General features: G+C 35.2%; 1 protein-coding gene and 1 pseudogene across 4 annotated transcripts in view; both read right to left on the bottom strand.

Annotated features, from left to right (window-relative positions):
* The window catches only part of PRIM2 (DNA primase subunit 2), a 241,133-nt gene that overhangs the window by 104,916 nt on the left and 112,527 nt on the right, over nucleotides 1-23,690 (bottom strand). The gene's annotated exons all lie outside the window — the stretch shown is intronic.
* LOC118606886 lies at nucleotides 1,233-1,351 on the bottom strand (annotated as a pseudogene).

Genomic DNA, 23,690 nt, shown 5'->3' with positions numbered 1-23,690 from the left:
TGTTTGAGTCAGGGCTGTTTCATGGGAGCCATAATAAAAGTTGGCATAATTTATAGTTCATTTCTTATTGCTGAGAGGTCAGAGGTGAGCTTTTAAGATGTCCTTTCATTATTAAGAATATATCTAGCACACTGAATTAACTAATGCAAGGTTTGTGCTATTTTAGACAAGTACTACAGATTACTAATTCTTAAACAACTCTCATTTTAAAGATTAGTATCATTGAGTAAATCTTGCATTTTTCCATATACTTGGGTAAAAAAAAAAAAATAATGCATTTGCCAACTAATAATTCTCCTTTTATTGCCAATAAATATCACAGATTCAAAAGCACCAAAACAAAACAAAAAAGAGTCTGGAAGTGTTTGGTCCAACCCGGTCCTATTACTCTTGAGGAAACTGGGTTCTTCAGACCATAAGCAGCTAGTTGCTGGCACCCGAGATCAGAACCCACACAATACGGGATACTTTTCACTGCCACAATGATTCAAAGCACTCCACAATTCACAGATAAACCATTCAGAGGCTTCTGCCCCCATCCCAGTGTGCTTCTGTCATTTCTTATTCCCTTTTCTTTTTAAAACAGGACAATGGTCTTCGAGATTCACAAACCCATGGACATTCAGTCTTGAAGATTCCCAAATTTTTGCACTGAAGGTTCCTTCACAACATTTGGGGTTAGGTTCAAATGAAACCCCCTCCCAGGGCCCTTGGGCCTTCCCTAACCACCTTAGGTAAAAAAAAGTAGCATCCTTTCTGCAAGTATTGTATTACTCAGGTATCTCACAACATTTTTCATTACCTGATATTATCTTATTTATTAGATTGTTCACTTGTGTCTCTCTCGCCACAAGAATATAAACTCCATCAGAGCAGGAACCTTGTCCCCCACTGCAACAAACAGCATGTGGTACAGCATGCAGTAAGAACTAATAAATATTATGAAGTGAATGAAAGTTTCACCTCTCTCAAATATTTCCAAAAAAATAAAAAAGTATGAGTTTAGAAAAATCTGCCATAGACACTGACCCTTTTAAAGGTCTTGCATTTTTAAAGTTTATATGACCTATCAACTAGAAGAGCCACACATATTTCTCTTTTCATATCTAGCTAAATAGAGTATCTTAGGTATCTTTTCTTTTTTTTTTTTTTTAGGTGAGGCAACCCTTGGTTGACCTCATAGATTGCAAGGACCTTGTCAACTTACAATTTCTATTTTTTTTTATTTTTTATACCTACAGCACCTGGTCTTCCTAGGTGGTCTCCCATCCGAGTACTAACCAGGCCCGATCCTGCTTAGCTTCTGAGATCAGAAGTGATTGGGCTTGTTCAGGGTGGCATGGCCATAGACTATTCTTAAGTATATGAAAGGAGGGGAAATGCTCAATCATTCAATGCAGCTTAAACTATGGCTCCCTGGTTCAAAGGAAACAAGTAGCCCAAAACGGTCCAAAACTCAAATTATGGTTATACTATAACAAGCACTACCAAAAAAATAATCATGGTATAATTCCTTCTAATCTATGTCTTTTTGCTTTTAGCTCATCTGGGGGTAGGGATAGGGGGCATCATTAAATGATAGCTACAAATAAAGCAGAAATATCAGATAAATATATAATTTTCCCACATTACTAAAAACTTAAAACTTACATCAAAGTTCAAAGTCTTTTATAGTAAAAAAAAAAAAAAAAACACAACAGAAAAACAAAAACAAAAACAAAAACTCTGGCAAGACTGAAGCTACTTCAAAATTTATAGGAAGTGAATAAGGAACAGTGTAAACTCTATTAAATAAGATTCATTTATAAGATGTAAAGAAACATTCTTTGGCATTTATTTAACAATGCTAAAATTAAAATGCTGTGTCAAACACTTTTCAAGATACTACTGTAAAATAAATGGGTTGTGTTTCTGGTTAGTTATTTTGAGTGTCCAAAATATTGATCTCAAAACACTGCCACCAAAAAGGGACAAAGCTTTAAGAACACTGAAATCCTAATAGCAATTAGAAGATCAACCTACTCAAGGATGGTAAAACCTGGATAGAAAGCATGCTGGGTTCTCTTATCTTTTTAAGAGAAACGTAAACACAGGTAATATTTTATTCTTAAGACTTTCCACTTAATCAACATGGAAAAAGTTATTTTTAGAATTATGATCCTAGAGGTAAGTACATGGGTGCTTGTCATATTCTTTTACATTCATTTGTGTTTGAAGTAGCTCAAGAGAGGGAGGGAGGGAGGGCAGGCTGATTTTCTAGGGGGTGAAGAATGGCTGGGAGAGGGGTGATCCTGGAATCCAAAATGAAGAACCAAATTATAGCAGAGGCAGTAGCAATAGAAAGGAAAACGTAAATGTGAGATATGAAGGAGATATACCCTGCATAACTTCAGGCCTAACACAGAAGGAGAAGGGAGGACATCAGGTGGGTAGACTGTTATATTAACTGCAATACAGTGACTATAGGACGAGAAGGTTGGGGAAAGAAAAGGACATTATTAGTTATAAGCATGGTGAATTTGAGGTCCGTTGAATATACAATAAGCAACTGAAAATTACATGGATATAGAGCCCACGAAAGGATATGGAACTAAAGATTTATATTTTGGCGTTATCAGCAAAATAAAGTAGCAAGTAAGGCAATGGACTGGCTAAAAAATCCTAGGGATTATACATAGAGCAGAGACATCCAATTTGTCATTCACTAGTGGTAGCTTATTAGGGTAGTGTGTTGTGAGTTTGTTCCAAGCCACATTTAGGAAAGAGAACAAGACTGATGACCAATATTTGCTCTGGATATGGAAAAGAAGATTAGAAATACCTGCCAGGTATGTGCTATCCCTAGTGTGGGTGAGATAATAAAGAGAAATAAAGAATTTTGCCAAAAGACTACTTAAAAGTTTTATAACACTGATATGAAGCAACTACAGATTTATTAGACTACAAGCAGCAGCTCCTTTAACTCTTTTGTTACACAACTGAAATAAATGAATTTCACTCCGGAAAAAGAAAAATAAATGTTCCCTGAGGAAAGCACTCTGTCTCCAGCTATGAAGTTGACTGCTGCCCTTAAAATCCTAAAGGAGATTTTTCTGTCAGTCAGTTGCTATTTTGAAGCCTAATTTTTTTAAAGGGGCCTGTAAAAAGAAAAAAAAATATTTTCATAATTTTCTTCTTCAAATGACAGGCATGAAGTGAGGGAACAAGAATACACAAAGAGGTAACTACATCAGTAAATACGGTAAAGGGTTCTTAAAGAGTCAACAGACATTGGGAAAACAAAGGTAACTCAATGGGTTGAAAATGAAGACCAGGAGGATAGCTTCATTTTAAAATAATAAATTCCTTCTCTCTGAACTACTCACCCAACACTGGCTAAATTAAAACACATAAAAACGACAGGAAAACAATGCTCACTTGGAAAATATTGCCCAATTTTGTTCTCTGGTGTTTTTACCCTCTACCACTCACTTCGGCTTCCTAACAAAGCTCAAGAAGAATGACAATATGCACTAATATCAAAGTTGTACCTTAACAGAAATCCAAGCTAGGTAATCAGTACAAGTTAGACCTTCTTTTCATACAATCTTGTTCTACTCAAAGCAGCAGAATTGTACTCTCTTCCAATGATATCGGGGCAGTGGCATTTATATACATTTACAAATGACAAAGAGATCAAATTGGGGGGGGGGGTTGTTCTGGTTTTTTATTTTTCACTTTTAATTGAATTATTTTTCAGAGCAGTTTTAGGTTCACAGCAAAATTGAGAGGATGGTACAGAGAGTTCCTATATACCCTCTGCTCCACATATGCCTAGCCTCTCCCATTACCAACATCCGCCATGAAAATGGTACATTTATTATAATTGATGAATCTACACTGACACCTCTTTATCACCCAAAGTCCATGGTTTACCTTAGAGTTCACTCTTGGTGTTGTACATTCTATTGGTTTGGAGAAATGTATAATGGTATGTGTCCACTCCTGTAGTACTGTACGGAACAGTTTCATTGCCCTAAAAATTCTCTTTGCTCTACCTCTTCATGCCTTCCTCCCCACTAATTCCTGGCAACCACTGATCTTTTTACTGTTTCCATAGTTTTGCCTTTTCTAGAAGGTCATATAGTTGAACATACAGTATGAAGCCTTTTCAGATTGGCTTCTTTCACTTAGTAATATGTATTTATGATTCGTCTATGTCTTCATGATTAGACAGCTCATTTCTTTTTAGTTTCCCATCATCTGGATGTACCACAATTTATTTATCCATTCACCACTGAAGGACATCTTGGATGCTTCCAAGTTTTGGCAGTTATACATAAAGTTGCTATAAACGTGCACATACAGGTTTTTGTGTGCACGAAGTATCCACTGAGTGTCTTTTTAAATGATAAACAAAAGGGAATGTCTTTCAAAATGTCTTTACACTCTCCTCATTTCATTTCATATAGGATTTGAGATGGTGCCTGTTATACCTTACCCCTCCCCAAGATTAACAACTCAAAATCCGGAATACCAACTCTTTACTACTATACAGAAGATGCAGAGATTATACTTATGCATATATTCTAAGAGACACACAATTTATAGGTTGAGAAAATAATTTCTGAAACCCAAAGGCAACAATTTATTTAAACAGATATCTTGCAGTAAAAAAAAAAAAAAAAAAAAAAAAAGGGTTATCACAGGAGAGAACAGGCTGTTCTACAGAACTATCATTTTTATTACTGAAACCAAGGCAGATGTCATGTAAAATTAACTTTTACAAGCAGCTGCTCTCTTAATGTCGTTGATTTTTAACAACAGAAAATCCTCTGTTTTTAAACGCATTTTCTTATAATAGCAACAATCCCAATTACAAATCTCAAACTGTGAGAATCTACATTATATTCCCCCTTGCTCCTGGAAACAAACTTGTTCTCCAGTTTCATGTTCTCTCTTGGCTGGCTGAGATGCTGTTCGTCACTAATCCTAACAGGCGAGTGCTTAGATGCCAACAGCATCTCCTGGTTTTCATAGCGCTCTTGCACACATTATCTCACTTGATCTTCACAACAGTGGTGGTTTCATCACTACAATGCTTTGGTACATGGAAATTTCTCTATCAGCTGGCCACAAACACGATTTTCAATATGTAGGCTCTAAAAACCAACCTACGACTTTGTCAAGCAGAACGCATAGATTCCATTTAAGCTCTAAACATGCCCAAGTAGTTTAATTTCTAAAGAATATTAAACAGTGCAGAGTTAACAAGATATTTCCAGTTCAGGGGTCCGGATGATATGAAGAACTGAGAGAGTAAACCTGGGAATAGTGCAAACAGACATCCCATTGCTGATTTTTGATCATGAAACCTATGATGTGAAAAGAAGCTTGTTATTCAAAGGCTAATCTAAGCACCTTACTGATGCTCTACATCATTTAGAAATGTAAAACAATTGCTTGAACAAGAAAAAAAGGTATTAAGAGATATGCAGTGATAAATGTACACAGATCGCTGAATTTTCTCCCTTAGAATAAAACACCCATAAAATCATTTTACTTCTAGAATACCCTCTTAATTTAGGTTCGAAGTTCTTAAGCTACTATAGCAAGCAGGTTTACAATTAGACTTTGCATAGGCAAAACAAAGATCTGGCAAGCAAAATTCAACATGTTTTGTCTTTCATGTCGGCACCCAAGAGATTAAATTGTCAACATTTTGCTTGTCCTCTTAAAGCATTGTTCTTGTAGAGCAGAAATAAGAGCAGCAGCCACACAGCTAGCATTCCTCATCTTTTTACTACATGCAGGGCATTCTACTGGAAGTCCTATATAGACTCTAATCCTCATAATATCCCTAAAAGTGACATTATACCCAGGGCTTCACAAACTATTCAACCAAAGGTACCCTGAACATCCAAGTAGAGTGAAAAGGTAACCTTTGTGCCTAAGCGACAAATTCTTTAGTCTCATCTGTTTATCTTAAAAATTCACTCAAAATTTGCACGTGATTCTAAAACATGTTCTTCTTGGTCTCACTATAAAAATAATACTTAGTTATTTTATGATTGGGTAAAACAGTGCCATTATTCTCCTATGTGTACTTTATGTAGTCCCTAGCATACACAGTCCCATATATTTTGGCCATCCTATAGCTTTAGAAAATACATGACCACATTTTCACTCCTTACAGCCCCACTGAAAGAAGTCTGCAGTGGTACATTTGGGACTGAGGAGTTGGCTGAGGTGGTTCTGGGCCTTGCTACTGACCATGTCTTGTGCCATTTCATATGACTACCACAATTACAGACAAAGCTGACATTTGTTGCAGCCATAAAATTTTATATGCAAAGATTTTAAAAAATCATTTAAATTCCTGGATTTTTCATTTGTTTAATAAACTTGTGAGGTAAAAACTGAAGTCCTAAAGTTCCTTATTCATTATCGTATTTTCATTCATCATTTTTGTCTCCCAAAATACCTATATTTGCCTAAATTTATGTTTGTCGTTTTCCTATTTAACGTAAGAAATAATACTTATCTAGGTTTTCCAGAACCAAACTGTTCCTTTAGTGTTTGTTGCAAGCATGAATCCTGTGCAAGATCTTATTATGGGGACGTTTCTCATAAAGCTTCCTAAATATGCACATAAATTATACTATGTGCACTGGAGTTGCCAACTGTATCTATTGGCTTCTAGTAAATGTTTAAAAGACTGCCCAGACAGAATAGCGGCTTTCAGAGTGCATGTTATTTATCTTCTTTAAGTAGCATAATCCAAAATTCTTTAACTTCCTGCTGAGTCTATTTCCTATTATAATGTCAGACATAAACCACTCATTACATTGGCAACCTTATCTCCTTTCTAAATATTACTAAACAGTGTACCCCTTCTAATGCTGGAGACTTTAAAAACCTTTTCTGCACTACACTTATAAACTTCAATTTGTTTATTAAATAGGCCGAAATTAACATCAAAAGATATGCAATTACATTTAATTACCCAAGTGAAGAGACATACAAAAGATATGTATGCGCTAAGTACATACTTTCATCTTCCTACAAGAACTCTTTTTCCCTTGATTTGGACTTAACACTTGGACATGAAGACAGAGCAACAGGGAGTGGAGCAAAGGAGGTGGATAGGATTTTATTAAATAAAGCCTCTGTGACAGTGACCCGACGTGTGGCCAAACGAACAGTGCTTGGGAATGCACTTGAAGAACTGGAAGGCCTTAGGTGATTAAAAACCAATCAACAAGGATATATAGACATCCATTTCCGATCACAGCCAAACTTCAAACCACTGATCCAAATGTATAATTCAAGATTGGTAGCCCCTGACAGCTGACAACAAACCTCTGATGTTTATGTTAACAGACACTGCAAAAAGTATTCATTTGCTTCCAACTTCAGCTACTCTTTCTTGCTTCTATGACTTAGTTTTTCCTTTCTCAAAGCACCTCAATTTCTTCCTTGATAGAGACCTTGCCTTTGTAGATGTAGAAAATGTGCTTAGTTAAGTGTAAAATAGCTCTATGTACCTCCACACCTCAGTCTCTTTCTCCAACTTGAAATAATCAGATATTACACTGTTTTTTGGTTTTATTCAATTTAGTTGAAATTTTAGTTATCTTCTCTGTTTATGAAGTAGTCCTGCAGTTTTCCTTTGAAAATAAATGACTATTATATAATTTTGTTCCTCCACTAAAGAATTTCTATATTTAAGTCTCTCTGAAAGAAGCTTCTTAAAATATTTGACCAGCTTTCAATTATACACAGGAGCATGTTTTTTACCTACTAAAACTAGAGTCTATAATTAATTATAAAACTTCTGATTGTATTTGAAACAAATCAGAACAGAAAAAGCAATTGTTATTAATAGGACATAAAAATCAGTAACAACCATTAATTTGAAAAGGAAATAGAGAGTATGATGCCTTAACTTTGATAAAGACATTTAAACACACCAACTGGACTTTTCAGGTCAGCACTCTAATGTCAGATGAGATGCATTTTCCAAAAGATTTTAATCCATCATAAGTTTAGACACAAAATTCATTTAATACTACTGAAGCAGGATGAAAAAAATGAAATACATGTATTTTGATATATTTATACAAACACAACAGGAATCCCAAAACCCTCTTCCCTTCTTTCTTGATTCCCCTCCCCCTCCAAAATTAGTAATTAGCACAAATAGCACCCTGGATCACTGATGTCTTCTCATTTCTAAACTCATGTTTCAAATAACTACAATCCCCTAAAGAACACAGACCCAAGCCCCTAAATATATTAATATAAAGGAATAAGTCATTTCATTGTTAATCTAGATGATCTTAAAAATTAAAATTGCATGCAAAATTCCACTTTCCTAAAAAAAGTAGATATTTTTCTTATTCCTTATTTCCTTTCAGTTTGTGATCTTTTCTATTTTGTTAAAATTGGTAATGATAATTAGATTCTATGGTAAGAAGAGATGAAAAGGTCTGAAAAATGAAAGAATCCTTGCTTAGCTGAAAAAGATTTTTTAAGAAGAATGTGGCTACTGTAACAACTGCCTATTGTTCTGACCACCCAAAATTATGAGCTGCCATTTTAGTGACGGAATGGAACCTCGCTAATATTTACTGCAAGCTGTTGAGGGTGTGGATTCTAGACAACCATGACTTAATATTAAGTGTATCTACCCTGTCTGGCTCAAAGTACCAAGGTATGAAATAAAGAGAAGGTAAAGTAAGCATGTTCAAAGATACATTCCCTAAAAGTAATCACTTTAGCACATCGTATTTGTAAAACATCCTCTGATATCAAAACAGTTAGCTGAGACTTTTAGAAGACCTTGATATACATTTGACTGACTGCTTTCCAATGACATTCATTATTTCATACTTTCTGACACAATCGAGCTGATAGTGTTTGATGGATAACCAGACAAGCAAAGGACAAGTCTGAGCAATAGCCATCTTTTATATCTGACATCTTCATGTTTGTTACATATTTTAAGGGAAACACAAACCTTTTTTGTTAGTTAAGCAATGTTAGTTCCAAAAGATCTCACTATACACTGAAAGACTCAAATCAGTATTATTTTGAAGCATTTTCAATAAAAATGCATTTTGTTCCAACTAAAAAATCATCAACAGTTATAAAGTTGGGAGAAAGAACTCTACATCTTAGTTAAAGTTTGCTTTCTCTAATAAATGGCCACAAGATCCCCTAAACAAAGCACAGCACACCAAATAACAAAGTTTGGTTTTTCCTGATCTAGTTTGTCAGACTTATATCTGCCCCTTAGTTTGTTCATTTTAATCAAATGTAAAATAAATGCCAGTATGAACTAAAATCAGTCCTATCAAGATGCTTCAACAGTGTTGGCACGAGAACTATCAGACAGCTGACAGAATTTTAAAGACAAGTACCAAAAGGCACATTTATTTGTCCAAAATCTCAGTAAAAAAATAACAAATGACATTAACATTGTCTAAAAGTACTCAGCTGACTTCTTCATTAAAGATACGTCGCGGTAAAAGTATGGGCAACTAAGGACTTAAGGAAACTGGACAATTGCAACAGTAGGCTGTGACTTTTCACCAACATTCTAACTGGAAGCCAAAGAAAGAATTTTTGGCCCCCATGGTAGGAAAGAACAGATGACTCTCGCTACTATGAGCAGAAGCAGATGTGAAGGGAAAGACAGAGGTTCAGTTTTGTCCTTGTTACGTGTGAACTGCCTGTTAGGTATCCAGGTAGAACTATCTGGACTTAAGAAATAAAACTGTAAAACCAGTCAGTCAATCTCAGAACATTTTGTAGATCTGTGTTTAACATAAATTTTACCCTGAAAACTATAGCAATCTAATAATATCTTATAGTCTTAGTGCTCCTTTTTATTATTAGCTACAGTTAATGGATATGTGTATCACTTGCTATAGGGCCACCCAGTTCTCTGATCCATTAATACAACTGAAGTCTTATAAGAAGCTCTTAAGCCACCAAACAATTCTCAGAATAACTGAACCATCATTTGCTTTTGGGATGTACTGGCAATATGGTAGCTATTAGCCACTTCTGGTATTGAATTCTTGAAAGGTGGCTAGTCCAAATGGAGATGTGTTGTAATAGAGGGGTCCCCAAGCCCCAGGCCATGGGCCAGTACCAATCCGTGGCCTGTTAGGAACTGGGCTGCACAGCAAGGGGTGAGCAGCGGGCAAGCCAGTGAGCAAAGCCTTATCTGTATTTGCAGCTGCTCCTCAGGGCTAGCATCACCACCTCAGCTCCACCTCAGATCATCAGGCATTAGATTTTCATAGGAGTATCAGTATCTGGTGCCAAAAAGGTTGGGGACCACTACTATAGAATACACACCAAATTTCAAAGCCTTAATATGGAGAAAAAATATAAACTGTCTTATTGAAAATATGATATTGATTACATGTTAAAATATTATATATATAGGTTAAATAAAAGAGTAAATTTCATACTTTTAAAACTTTTTTTAATGTGGATACCAGAAATTGTTAAAATTGCATATATGTCTCACATTGTATTTCTACTGGACAAAGAATCTCTGAACCAAAGATGAACATTACTTCTTTCTGGTACATAAGTAGTAACAACATGCTATTAAATAATTAAAAATCTAGGAGCATGAAGAGCAACTGAAAATCACTTGTGTCATATGCAATTATTAGAAACAGAAAAGCATCCATTTTATATATATATGGCTGCAAAAACATTTCTTAAAAAGTACATGCCCCAATATGAGATCAAATAAAAAAAAAAAAAGTATCTCTTTAATGAAAATGACAGCAACTTTTCCCAAATATTTATACAAAATCCAAAAATTATATACTGTGATCGGCCACCCTAAATCTTTTTTCAAGCAGGAAGGTTATAAACAAAATACGTCCCTTATCACATTGAAAAATACTTTATCAAATGCGGCATGAATTAATGAATTTATTTTCCAAGTTTTGAATTATATATTATATAGATGATTTCCCTAACTTCAAATATGCAAAATAACTGAGAACCAAGGGGCTGAAAAGATAACAGTCTGATTCATGTTAACTTGTGGATAATCCATTCTTTGGCTCCAGAACTTTTTAATTTCTTCAGCTATCCTTAAATTTCTCTAGTTTATCAAGATTTAGAATTTCTTATCTTTCCTCTTTGGCATTCTAAGAGCCTTTTCAATCTGAAGTCCTTTCTTAATTCTTCGTAATACACCATCACTTCTTTGGATATTTCTCTTTCCTCCAAATTCTTTTCTCCCTTCTGGGAATCCTATTATTTCAATGTTGACACTACTATCTCCTCTGTATCTCTTAGCCTTCTAGATGTTTTCTATTTTTCTTCCACCTTCAGATTTCTACAACATGATCTTCATTAACTCATTTTTCACTTGTATCCATCCTATTTATCTGATTTAGTCAGTTCTTTACTTCACTTCTACATTTGTAATATTTAATATTCTTGATTTTGTTCTTTTTGACTTCTTCGTTCTTAATACTACTACTATCCTCCTTTGTCACTGAGTATATTTATTATGTTTACTTTAAATTATTGATTCCTCTGTTTGAATGATTCTGCTTCATGAGGTATATACTATTCCGTTCATTTTTTTTTCTATTTTCAATAGTCTATACTCTTCATGCATCTAATTATTTTGGCCTATGAAGTCATATTCAGCAAAGGATATGAGCTAGTAAATGTGAAAACGTGTGTGGGAAATGGCCAAAACCCAAGTCCTACAATTATACCTCCCGAAGAAACTGAGAAAGATGGAAGGGATGAGCCACAAGCACCAAATAGCCACTCTTGATCACTTCTTTTGCTGCCTACAGCCAGGCAACTCCTTTGAAAGGGATTAGCCTTTTTAACTCTGAAAAGCAGCAACACTGGAGAAAGCAATCTCTGTAAAGCATAATCTGCAAGCCCTAGGAAGAATAGTTGCCCTGGGTTTCCTAGTTAACTTGTACCTGTTTTCATCAGCTCCTCACCCCAGCAGGGCTTTCATGCTGCCCTAACTGGATCCTACTGACATCAATTTCTGTAGCAGAAGGGAAGGCAATTATCATTTCAAGGCCACTGGAGAAAATCAGATGAAAACAAAATTTAAAGGGAAAAAAAATTAAAATAATGTATGCTCTAATTCCTCATGCCGCTGTGTATTCTAGGCTGAACCACACATGTATGACCAATTCAAAACGGCCTCAGTCACCCCTGGAGTTTTTCATAGTTATTTTAGTTATTTGCTCTGATCCATGTTTTCCTCTTCTACAGTTTCTCCGTGGTTAGTTTTAGGATAAAGAGCCACATTAACTATCTTGACAGAATCCCAAATAACAAAGAAATAGATCCCTGTACCATAGTTTAGGAAACTGGTAAATTTAAGAAAGTAGGATTACCTGTAATGATTAATTGATAACATTGAATACAAATAACCTAACACTTTTACAGCACCACACACAAACTTAAAAATACAAATAAACCTCTAATCCAATTGTCGGACTAATACCAACAATTAAGAATAATTCTGAAAATAGAGTTGACCTCTCTCACCCAACTCCTAACCATGAGATCTTTCTGGTACAACATAAGTATGGTTGAGAAAGGCAATCAAGTGCAGCTTGTCACCCTTACGTAGCCTCTTAAGAATCTCTTGGGCCCAGAAGGTTTCCTTACAAACAGATAAAAGAGCTCTCAGCCTGTACTAGTCGTATCCCTTTGTTTGGGAACACCTTTACCTGTTCTGGGTTTGACATGTACTTCTTTGGTCTGCTTAAGCCTCTATGTCCTGTGGCATCTGGTCAACCCCACTGCTATCTCTGTTCCAGGCAGGAAGGGAATGGGGACCTATATCTGAAGCACAAAGGGGTGCACAGAGACCTCCCTGAGACAGCTGGTTTGCGGGGCGAGACTCACGGGCCACAGGGAACTGACATTCACTACTAAAGCTGATCTTGTTCTGCCTCTTCTCCATGTGAGTAAAGCATTGTTACATCCGCTAATACTTGTTTGAGTTATATCTTTTTTGGTGACTTAATCACCTACAAACCATACAGTTAATTGATGTCCTAGGACTGTGGTAATGATCCTGGGAAATCTGATCTATCAGGATTCTGACCAACACCACCAGCAAACACATCATTATTGGCTATTCGTTCTAGTGGGATTCTCTTTTCCAACCACCTACAATACAAAATCAATACTGTGTAAGCTCTGACTGTAGCCAGGGTTAAACACGAGGATTCTAATATAAGACTGAAAGGGGAAGTGAGAAATCAGGTAGAAAGAACACAGTAATAATCTCAACCTGAGCTTAAAGTCAGACATGCCTAGATTTAACTGCTAGTCTTTATTAGCTGTATGATCGTGAAGCAAGTATTTAATTCCTTAATGCCTCAATCCCCTCATTTATAAAATGAAGGGAATATTTCCTACTTTACATGGCTACTGTAAGAACTAAAAATAATAAATGAAAGAAACATATAGACATAACATGTCTTGAATTATGTTTTCAGAAAACATGTATTGTATAAAACAATGGACTCTGTGCTAAGGGCTACTAGATACTACTAGTACTACTAAGCACTATTAAAACCACCACCATCACTATTACTATTACTTCTATTATTTCAAATAAAGTCAAATAAATTCTGAGTTTTACTCAGAATTTACATGCTTACCATTGAGGCAACTAAACTAAGAGTACGTTTACTGAATTCTCAAATTATTTCAATTCTCAGTGAATCCAATCTACTTCTGAAAAAAATCAAACTATTACTATATGGTTTTTAGTAAAATGTCACCGCTACAAGTTAGTGAATGTGTTTACTTCTCATTATCTCTAAACATAGTGCTTCCAGTACCATAAAAATAATGACTAAGGTTACAAATTTAATTGATCAAATATACTTAACCTCAAACATGATATACTTTTTTAGATTTTTACCACATTATTCCAAAAGTAGACAATTCTTGAAAAAGCAATATATACATTCATATATACAGATACACAAACACCTTAAAACACATGTTAGATGTATACCTTTTACACTAGTTTCCACCTTCTTACCCATCTTTACTACATAAATATTTTATAGAAGAAGGTAAACTTGAAGACACTGAATCAAAACCAAGTTGAATGCTTGTACTAATTAAAATTTAGTATTAAACAAGCTTATTAGAAGACATTTCTTTGTTGTAATTTTCTAGGGGAATTGTTAGAATTTGACCAGTGATCTTTTAAAGTATTTTTCTGATGCAACAGTGTCTGTAAAAATTCAAGGGCTAAATAAAAGTCACTACAAATAAACATTAAATGCATTTGCCACTCAGCACACGAGTTTTTTGAACTGCTTTATTTTTGGAATATGAATAAAATACTTATGCTTCACACTAGAAAAAAATCAAATATATATTCTACGTGGGAGAAAGATGAGATTATGGCTCCAGTAACTTCTATATAAATAACCAGCCACAGAAATATTTGTCAAGTGTCCCAATCAACTTTGATCCATTTTCCCCAGACATCTATCTCTTCAGACCAAGCTGTTTCACAAAAAGTACTGGTCAATGCTAGTCATCTGTTTTCCAAGATCTCATTTCTGATGCCTAGGTTTGTCATTTAATAAGAAATATGACTGGTTGAGTTATGGAGATAATTCAACTGTTGGGGAAGTTGACATGTCATGTCTACTGGACTTATCAGGAATGTGTAACTGTGATTATTGTGGTTTTATTATAGTCATATGATTGTAACCATTTTTATTCTTTTCCCTTTTTGTCTTTACAATCTCTCTCATATTTTAAGTGCATAAAAATGCCTTAACTAATGTCTAACTTATAGATAAACAGTTTACTTGATTGAGAACTCTAGAAACACACTTCTAGAGGGAGCCAGCAGTGACCAAACCGTTTGGTGCCTGAAGGTTGATTGCAAAAATCCTCCCCAACCTCCCCTTGACCAGCTAGCTCCAGGTTACTTACCAGAACATGCTGCCAAGGGGAGTTCACCACACTGACTCACACAGGAAAAGCTGAGCTCCCCACCCCCTCCTTGTTAATCCCTTTGTTTTACTTGCCTCTCCCATCAAATGGCCTGAGAAACAAGCAAGGCTGTAAGGACAAGATAGATGGCCTTGGCTACCAGGATGCAGCCCTTTCCCGGGGGCTTTGGAGTTTCTCCCTTATCTCTTGCCCAGCCCTCTCCCTGTAACCCCTGCCTGCACTGGAGTGGCGGTACCACCTTTGTGACAGCAGTCCACCATCCTCTCAGGGTGGTGGCTCCTGAATAAATCTGCTTTCTTTCTACCAAACTGTTGTCTCTCGAGTTACTGGCTTATGAATTACTGGCTTATGGGCAGCAAGCAGCCAAACCTGATTCGGTAGCATGTCTACTGTGCCCAGTGCCCTCTTGAAGCTGAATCTGGAGCCTCTGCTCAGGTAACGTTCCCTGATTCTCTTCTTTCTCTAAAGATGAGTCTGTATCTAAGATCATGTGGCTTCAGATATCTGCCCTTCGTGGTCATCCTGCCTTGCCTTATATACCTTCAGCCCATATTCCACTTTGTCATGCCAGGGATCCTGCTAAATATCAATGTGCTCTGCTATTCCCTTAAATAATCTTTTAAGTAACTCCTCACTACCTTCAAGATACAGCCCCAGCTCTTAGCCTATTCTGCCTCCTCTTCAGTCCTATCCCTCACCCAATCCCTCCTCCTCTGAGGCTATGTGCTCCTGCCATTCTGCAGAGCCATTCTTCCCATTGGTCCAGAAGTCCCAACTCTGCTCTTTATAATTCCAGTTCTGATTCTATATATCAAATGCCTCTCTTTAGTAAACACCTATTCATCTTTTCCATTCCTTTAGAGCCTTCCAGGAAACTCCTATCTGTCCCATGCCTTAGCTTTACAACTGCTGACTACCTCCTTGGTGTCCTCACACTGCCACACTGCTTTGTACATATCTGTTTGCTTGTCACGCTCCATCCTCCCGGGCGGCAGCCTCCTTTAGGGCAGCGGCCAGGGCTTGTTCATCTCTGCCCCCAAAAAGCACAGCATAGAATTTTCACTCAATAAATTACTCTGATAAATGAATTAATTAACCTTTGCATGTACGTAAAATATCCTACACAAGATAAACACTCATTAAATATCTATTGAAAAAACAAATGAGTAATTCTCTAGCCATTGGTAAAAATGTGTAGACATCTATGGACACTCATATGTCCTATAACTTGAGTTCTTGAAATATAGATGTAAAATTTTTTCCTTATCTTCTACTCAGCCTCGGAGACCTAAAACAAAAGAACTTGAAAATGCAGGACTATACTCAGCAGCCCTTTCCATAGACCAGTATCAGCTCAAAGCTAATGATAATAGTTATAAACATCTGAACTAATTCACATGACCTGTCTCTTCCCACCTGTATTGGGCAGAACTTTTAGAGTGTAAGCAACACACAAAATTTTCATTACTCAAGGGGAAAAACAGCAAGTATTAAAAGGAATCTGGGATTGAATGGTTCAAAGACTCTAAGAAGAGGTACAGTAAACAGGGGGATAGCAAGACCTCATAGAATAGAGCCAGGTACTCTGCCCATGAACTCAGTTTGGGCCAAGATGTCCTAGACCAACCACTGTGGCAAGTAGGATGTGAAACTATGCTTGCCCAGTCTATGTCACATGGTCATGGAATCTGGACCTCCACTGTGGATATGTATTTATCCCTCTGTTAATCACCCCATACAGCTAACCCATTATTCAAATATCTCCAAAGTACCAGCTCCACAGTAACTGGTCTTTACAATTTAATTAGGCAAGTATTTATCCATTCATCAATACTTACTAGAATACCTCCCCCCGGACAATTGGTGTTCTAGATGCTAAGGACAGAAATGTGAACGAGGCAAAAGAATTCCTGCCTTTTAGTGTTGGAGACAGTAAGCAAACACAAAATGAAACGTTAGGTAAGATTAAGTGTGCTATATTGAAAACAACATGGAAAGGGGAGAGGGTGTGATAAAAAAAGGTTTGGGAGGGTAAGGCTATTTTAGACAAGAAAATTTTCTCTCAGAAGATGACATTTGAGGATAGAGACCTGAATAAAGTGAGGACATGAACGTAAATATCTAGGGGGAAAACATTCCAGGATGAGGGAAAAACTAATGATAACCACCTAATGTGCAAGTGTTGAAGGGACCACCAAAAAAAGGGAAAAAAAGAAAAAAAAAAAGAAGTGGAAAAGAGTAGTTCATGGTGCAGGAAGAACAAATGCAAAGGCCCTAAAACAAAAACAAAGAAAGAAAGGAACAAAAACACTGACTAGAGGAGAGTTAAATAATAGCAGTTTTACAAAATGAAACTCGACAATCAGACAGGTTAGGAGTCAGGATATTTTTATTCTGAGTGTGACAAGAAATGATCTGAGTTCTTTTCTCATTCCAAACAGTTTTCAGTTGACACTTATGTCTATGACTTCTTATCCCGGGGTTGGGGGTGGGGCAACTACAGCGGCTAATGACAGCGTAATCCCTGTAAGAACCCCGACCACTATTATTTACTTTCTGAACATCTGTGTAAATACTATCATGCATCGGGTTTTAGAATCAGTTATAAAGAGATTTTATGTAATCCAAGTGAAAAGCATGATTTTAATTTTCCATGTTCTAAAGCTTTTAAATCTCTAATGCTCAAGTAAGAGCAAATAATATTTGTGAACAAGTGGAATGAAGTAAATAAATTTCAACTATTAATAGAAACCAAGAATCACAGGATCAAACGTTTGAAATAGCATAACGTACTATTAAATCAATGAATAAAATGGTACAAAGCCTCGTACTATTCTAATGACACCAGAACTACTTAGTATCTTAATCGTTTTAGCATCAAACTCAGGTCACTTTATTTAGTTTTTTACTACTTCTGCATCGCAGTTAAATCTTCTTGTGCCTTTAGTATAGACCAATACTGAATCACATTTCCCTGCAAGTTATGTAACCTTACATTGCCAAGAAAATAAAATATTTCATTGTATCACAAAGGTACTTCTGTTAGATGAAATACCAAATCTCGGTGATTAATGATGGTATAACACAGCTCTCCCAAACAAAAACTCTACATGCAATACAACAAATGGCATTTCCTTCACTATTCCCATTCCCTTCTAGCTGAATGAGTCTTTCCCTTCTTTTACTTCCTAAGACCACAGACTGCCACAACCTACACTGAATTAACAGTCAACATTAACAATGCTTTCACCAGGAATCCTTTCATCTATCCTGCATCAGTAAAAAAAAAAAAAAAGAAAGAAAAAGAAAGAAAGAAAGAAAGAAAGAAAGAAAGAAAGAAGAAAGAAAGAAAGAAAAGAAAGAAAAGAAAAGAAAAGAAAAGAAAAGAAAAAAGAAAAGAAAAGAAAAGAAAAGAAAAGAAAAGAAAAGAAAAGAAAAGAAAAGAAAAGAAAAGAAAAGAAAAGAAAAGAAAAGAAAAACCTGGTTGATCTGAGAGAGTCGTAAATTTTGGTTTGAGTGGTGTTTTTAAAACTACATGTTATATGTGATTAGTGTATTTTCATGTTCTCCATAAGAATTTTTTCAATACAATCTCTTTCTGGCAAGATATATATGTAGACATGTGTGTGTCCCTTTTAAAACAAACCCACTGATAGGATTATAAGATATATTGTTTATGCTGCTGGCACTTCTTTTTGCTGTTGCTGCTGTTTAAACATTTTAATGAAAGGCTGTATTTGTGCATATCCTGAGGCATTAATCAAGCCACAGTTTTAAAAATAAATAATCTGGAATCATCCAAAATATCTTATCAAAAACAATCTACTTTCCTAAGAAAATCAAGGAAGCCAGCCCATGCTGGTCCTGTGTCTCCCTCCTCAAAAAATACCTGTTTGGCACATCCTTCTATTCCTTCCTTTTTGGGTCCATGAAAGATATATTTAATTTCCTCGACAAAGATGATATTTTCTCTTATCCCTTGATGTTATCCCTAATATTCCCATCACACCTTGCTTTGATCAAGAACCTTCACTCTGAACCTTTGAAATGGTTTGCTCTCACATGTATCTCAAACTTTTCATGGCTCTATTGGTTCCTCTTTTACATTTACATTTATATATATATAAACATGCTTATTTCTGTTTTTTTTTTTTTTTTAAATCTCACACTCACACCTCGGTTCCTTCACATTTGGCATTTGCACAAGTCAGTGGACTTAAACTGCCTCCAATGTCTTTCTTTTATCCTTATTATCCTCAATCTTCTATAGGCTGTGACTCTGCTGACCACCAATGTCTAATAATTTGGTCCTTCCTGGATTTCCTTCAATCTCTGATTTATATATTTCTTCTGCTTACTACTTTCCATAATCAAGCAAAACAAGAAGCATCATCTCTCCATATTTGATCTTCAAATAATTCTAGCCCTAACCCTTCTACGCTACAGACTCAGATATATAACTTTTTTCTGGATGCCTCTACCCACATCACCCATCTGTGCTCAAAATGACCATACTGAAACCAAATTAGTCATCTTCCCTAAGTTAAAAATAAAATTCTGAACTATCTATTCTTGTCAATAGTACCCTAAACTTTCAGTCATCAAACATCAATACCCAAATTTTCATTTTACTTTTTGTCTCCATTTTCCTTACCTATTCACAGTCATCCAGACATACTCATCATTTTTCTCTGGTCACCTTGCCTACCCAAGAAGCCTCCTAAATTTCTCACCTAAACTAGTTCAATAATTTCCAAATTAATTTTTCTGTCTCTTATTTCTCTCCTCACCTGTCCAAACAAGAAAAAAATACTTCTTTAAACAAGTTGGTTTCTAACTCAAAAGGTATTTGATGGGGTGAGGGGAGGGGGATGTTCAACTTCATTAGCCATTAGGGAAAAGCAAATTAAAACTACAATGAGATCACTACATACCTATCAGAATGAAGAAAAAGTAGTAATAGTACCAAATGCTCGACAGGATACAGAAAACCTAGATCACTTTTGCACTGCTATTAGGAATGTAATGGTATAGCAACTCTGGAACATAGTTTGGTAGTTTCTTAGAAAACTAAACATGCAATTACCATATGTAAACAAACTTTGATGGCAGCTTTATTCATAATAGCTCAAAACTGGAAACAATCCCAATGTCTTCAACAGATGACTGGTTAAACAAACTAATACTATGCACTGATAAAAAGAACCAAGGGTTGATACACACAACAATTTAGATGGATCACAAGAGCATTATGCTGAGAAAAAAAAATAAAAATCAATCTTAAAAGGTCACATACTGTTTGAGTCCATACATACAATATTCTTGAAATGACATAATTATATGGAAAGCAGTTTAGTGGTTGCCAGAGATTATGGTTGGAGTGGAGTGGAGGCAAGAAAGATGTGGGTGTGACTATAAAGAGTAGAATGAGATCTTTGTGGTGATTGAATAGTTCTGTACCTTGATTTCAGTGGTCGTTACAGGAATCTACACATGTGATGAAATACCGTAAAACTATCTATACACATACACTGTACCAATGCCCATTTCCTGGATTTGATATAATATAGTTATTATGCAAGCTATACCCACTGGGGCAAACTAAGAGTACATGGGAGGGACTGCTATACTGTATCTATAACTTCCTATGGATCTATGATTATTTGAAAATAAAACATCCTTAAAATAACAAAATTATACAAATGAAGAAAAGTTTAATGTATGCCACCAATGGGATGGTGGTAGAGAAGAAAAAATGGGTGCAGCTATTAAAGGAAGCCCTGTGGTGATGGTTACACGAATTTATACATGTAAAAAATTACACCTCCTGACTCTTCTTTAAAAACCACGTATATTTGGGACAACATATTCAGGGGAGTTAAAAAACAGAGAGAGAAAGCTTTTTTCCCTTGTAAGACAGTAGTAAGAGCATTTTAGATTATGCTTAAACATGTATCTTTCAGAAATCTCCAAGGAACAACTGCAAATTATCCCTTACTCAGACAGGAAAAATCATTAGTTCTTATCTACTCAAGATAAAAACCTAAGAAACAAGATGAATCATGAAAAGAGTATGAATAAAAGCAGTTGACATACAATTTTTCCTATCTTGTTTTCTTGAAAGAATTATTTTAAGTTTTGATGCATACTTTGAGCAATTCACAAATAAATTAACCAAGTAAATAAGACCAACCAAGCAATTCCAAATGTATCACTGTATAATAAAGACAATCACTTAGTTCTCAGAATTATCAATTAATGCTCAAATAAATCAGTTCAGATGATCTATTCTTAATTCATAGGATTTCTTTCCAGATTTATTTATGCCAGTTATTAAAATTTATATGTAAAGACTGTTATAAATGTTTAACTAGAATACAGTTTCATCGATTTTCTTCACTTTCTAGGATGATTAGTAATAGAACAACGGAAATGATGATAATCACTTCACAGACAAGGAAACTTGGACTCAGAGATGTTAAGGAGCTGGCCCAAGGGTACAATTAGTAGACCGGCATGGCTAAGCTTCAAACTCAGGTCTAACTCCAAAGAAGATGCAAGTACTTCGGCCAACTAAAATTCCCTTGCAAATTTTCAGCTAAGAAAAGATACATTCTTATGAAGGCAAAAGTTAAATTATATTAGTAGAGTATATTAATCTCTAAATATCTAGTATATGTTTTTGTATGTATCAAGAAGCATACAAGAGGCAATATACCTATTTGCTCAATTTGTTACAATGAATATATAATATTTCAAAATTTAAGAAAAAGAATCCAATAGAAAATAACAATACGGTATCACAATGGTCAAGAACACAGATAATGGAACTAGTCAGGATTAAGTAACCTCTGCCAAGTGACTTAACCACTCTGTGCCTCTGTTTCTTCATCTGTAAAGTGGGGAATCATTACATCTCACAGGATTTCAGGTATTACACATGAGCACATTATTCGGCTTATAGTAAACAATCAACACTAGCCATTACTATTACTATTGTTATTATTTATATTTTACTGCAGTGCATGATTAAGAATTATCACTGACACACTGCGGATCTATTATGATTATGAACAAGAAATCTATTCCATCTAAGACACAAACAACTTACAATGCAAGTGAAGTTAATAACAGTAAAACAAACAAACAAACAAACAAACAAACCTGCCTATAGTCACATATACATACTACCTGTTTTATGCTGACTCCTTCCATAGAAGTTATTATCTGGTTTTAAACAAATAAATCTTCCCTCACTCAAGTCTCCAATCCCCTATCACCACCACTCACACTGCTATAGCTTCCTGCCTATTATTTTACCCTTAAAAATCTGCAGTCTTTTACCATTTAACTAAAATATTTATTATTGTTGGTGGTGGTGGTAGTATTAGCAATAGTATAAAGCTTAAGAGACATGTGAATATGAAAAACTTGCATGAATGTAATAGAACAATAAATACTAATTTTTAAAAAAATTAAATGCTATACAAATGAAAGGCATTTTAGTTTCTTTTGAAGAATGGAAGAAAGGCTACTTTCCTCAGAGTTCAAGTTTTATAGAAACATTTTTGACATTTTATCCTAATAATTCTGAAGATATCTTTATATTACTTTTAAACAAATACATATGCTCCTAACTATAACCATTCAGTACTATTTATAATATCTAACAATCTTCAAAAACTAAAAATTAAATTTTACAAAACTCTTAAAATCCAATTCATTCAAAAAATTAGTAAAATCTTTTCTTGGTTTCTTAGTTTATTATAAAGTTTTAAATCTCACAATCATATTGCTTATACCATGTGACATTTAAAATCAATGAATCAAGGTGGCCGACAGGGTTTCAGAAAACAGGAGGATAAGTACACAAGAAACATTCATCTTTCACAGCTAATTATGCTATATTACGAATATAATGACAGTGACATTGTAAATATTCTTATATGATATAATATTAAATAACATTAACAAACAGGAAAGGATGACAAGTCACCTATAAAATCTAACTGAAGTAAATGAACAGCATTTCAAAATATTCTCTCCTGTGGATCTGTAGTTCACTCAGGTGGCTAAAACTGGTATTTATTCAATGCTTATCAGGATATGAAGAAGCAACAAGGTTTCCCATCCATTAAACCTGCCTTTAACTTGGATTCTAGCTGAATTAAATAGAATATCATCACTGTGCAATTTGGGTAGCTGAATGTACTTTACCATTTTTGAACATTTCTGTATAACTTAGTAATGATAACTCTAAGTTTTCAGATCTATTATGACACATGACCTTCAATAAAATTTTCATATTTATTAGTTTTAAATTGGAAAAACTCCAAAATGACTCAGATTTGTATTTTAATATTTTAATATTTTCAAGGTTTTTTTTTTGGGGGGGGGGAGTTGGACTTCTTGAATATAACTCATATCTACAAAAGCCAATGCCACTGCATTGAGAGGTAAAGTAATGATTAAAAAAAAAAACACTGACATAGCAGCCATAAGAACTAACATCACAAATCAAAGAAACAATTCTTCCCTTCCTCTGAACCTGACTTTACTAATAATATACTTACAGCATAGGTCACATATTATGCCATTTCTTGTATATGCTTATATATTCTATAAAATCTAGACGGTGTTGGTACATACATTAGGCGCTCAGTAAAAATGTGATAAATGCACAAAAGAGT

Source organism: Rousettus aegyptiacus, unplaced genomic scaffold, assembly GCF_014176215.1.
Source record: "Rousettus aegyptiacus isolate mRouAeg1 unplaced genomic scaffold, mRouAeg1.p scaffold_m13_p_1, whole genome shotgun sequence".
Classification (NCBI taxonomy): domain Eukaryota; kingdom Metazoa; phylum Chordata; class Mammalia; order Chiroptera; family Pteropodidae; genus Rousettus; species Rousettus aegyptiacus.
The sequence above is the reverse complement of the archived record's forward strand: the minus strand, read 5'-3'. Positions and strand labels throughout refer to the sequence as shown.